General features: G+C 42.2%; 1 non-coding gene across 1 annotated transcript; it reads left to right on the forward strand.

The window, feature by feature from the left end:
- The first annotated feature begins 1,459 nt into the window (after positions 1-1,459).
- LOC112804731 (small nucleolar RNA R71) lies at positions 1,460-1,563 on the forward strand. The gene has a single exon (XR_003203348.1). It is a non-coding gene; the product is annotated as a small nucleolar RNA R71 (small nucleolar RNA).
- The last annotated feature ends 678 nt before the right edge of the window (positions 1,564-2,241 follow it).

A 2,241-nucleotide genomic window follows, 5' to 3' on the forward strand; every position in this document is an offset into this window, starting at 1 on the left:
TCCTATTGCTTGTTTTTGTGTTTTGTCAGCCAGTTTGATGATTACGTCTGTGGGCGTTAGCTTATTGATTTGAAGCTTTTTCATGAGGGATAGAGGCATTAAGTTGATGCTTGCTCCAAGGTCACAGAGTCTCTTATCAATCATTATTTCCCCTATAGCACAGGGGATGCAAAAACTCCCTGGTTCCTTCTTTTTTGTAGGTGGCTCTGTTTGAATGAGAGCAATGTACTCCTTATTCATCACTATTGTTTGCCCACCTTTCAGTGAACTCTTTTTGGTTAGCAGCTCCTTTATGTACTTGATGTTTGAGGGCATCTGCTGTAGAGCCTTAATGAACAGTATCCTCACATGAAGGGATGCAAACATGTCGAGGAACCTTGAATATGCTCTCCTTGCTACACCACCCTTGAGCCTTTGGGGAAAAGGTGCATATGGGTTCAAAGTCTCCTCTTTCCTTAGCTCCTCCCTGTGTGTGGGATGGGGTGCTTGATTTCTCTCTTCATTCTTTTCCTTTGGATTATTTTGGAAGTGTTATGTTCGTGTGTTTGCTTCTTGCACACTCCTCTCATCACTTAGAGTGATCATCTTACATTCTTCCCATCTTACTTTCTTTGCTTCTCCTCTTGGGTTATTCTCTGTATCACTTGGGAAACTATTAGTAGGTTTGGAAAACTGTTGAGATAGATACCCCACTTGGGACTCCAGCCTCTTGATGGTGTCTCCCTGGTTTTTGATATTGGCTCGCACTTCATCCTTGAACACTATGTTGTCTTGGACTTTCTTACATATGTCTTCAAGTAAAGTCTCAATTCCGGAGAGTCTATCTTTGGTTGGTAATGGTGGGTTGAGGTTAGGAGGTTGAGAGTGGTCACGTTGGTTTTGATATGGAGGTTGAGAAGGGTGATTAGGTGGGTGTTGATATGATCTCTGTGAGGGGTGTTGGTGAGTTGCATTGTTGTTGGGATTGTGGTTGTGGCGTCTCTGGTCTTGGCCTTGGTCTTGTTGGTTTCCCCACCCAAAATTAGGGTGGTTTCTCTAACCAGAATTGTAAGTTTTGGAGTATGGATCATGGGTCTGTCTGGGTGAGTTTCTAACATAGTTGGCTTGTTCCCAGTCACCTTCTTTTCTTGTATTCACTCCTTCTTGAGCTGGTGATGAAGTGATGACTGCTGCAACTTGGTTTTCTTCCACCTTATTGGTAAGATCAGCTAACTGCTTGGTGATCATGTTATTTTGAGCCAGCAGCACATCCATATGGTTCAGCTCCATCACTCCTCGAGTGTTGCTCCTTTCAGAAGCATAGAAGTAGTTATTCTCAGCTACAGTCTCAATGACATCTATGGCTTTTTCAATGGTCTTCTTCTTGTTTAGAGAACACCCTGATGAATAGTCTACGGCCTTCTTTGATTCGTAGGAAAGACCTTCATAGAAAATATGCAGTTGAACCCATTCATTGAACATGTCTGGTGGGCACCTTCTTGTTAAGTCCTTAAATCTCTCCCATGCCTCATAGAGAGTTTCACCATCTTGTTGCCTGAAGGTTTGTACCTCATCTCTCAACCTGTTGATTCTTTGAAGAGGGTAGAATCTTGCCAAAAATTTGTTCACCACATCTTCCCAATTTGTCAAACTCTCCTTCGGGAAAGATTACAACCATTTAGATGCTTTGTCCCTGAGTGAGAAAGGGAACAATAGCAGTCTATAGACATCCGGATGAACACCATTAGACTTCACAGTGTCACATATTCTTAGGAAGGTGTTTTGATGTTGATTGGGGTCTTCTTGGGCACTTCCTCTAAATGAACAGTTGTTGTGAACAAGGGTGATAAGCTGGGGTTTTAATTCAAAGTTATTGGCATCTATGGTTGCTTTTGGATGCTACTTCCACAATTTTCTGGGTTTAGATTGATGTAAGAGCCTAGAACTCTTCTCTCTTGCCCAGCATGATTCACAGGGCCTTCTCTGGCATGGTTGTTGGCTTCTCCTTCATGGTTGTTTTCCATGTTCTCCTCTATGTTTGTTACAAAGTACTTGGTGCACGAAATTGCAATCACACTTTTGCAATCCGCACAACTAACCAGCAAGTGCACTTGGTCGTCCAAGTAATACCTTATGTGAGTAAGGGTCGAATCCCACGGAGATTGTTGGCTTGAAGCAAGCTATGGTTATCTTATTAATCTTAGTCAGGATGCCAATAAGGTTATTTGGATTTAATTGTAAGAAGTAAAAGTGTTTGGAATA

This window comes from Arachis hypogaea, chromosome 5 (assembly GCF_003086295.3).
Source record: "Arachis hypogaea cultivar Tifrunner chromosome 5, arahy.Tifrunner.gnm2.J5K5, whole genome shotgun sequence".
NCBI classification, from domain to species: Eukaryota; Viridiplantae; Streptophyta; class Magnoliopsida; order Fabales; family Fabaceae; genus Arachis; species Arachis hypogaea.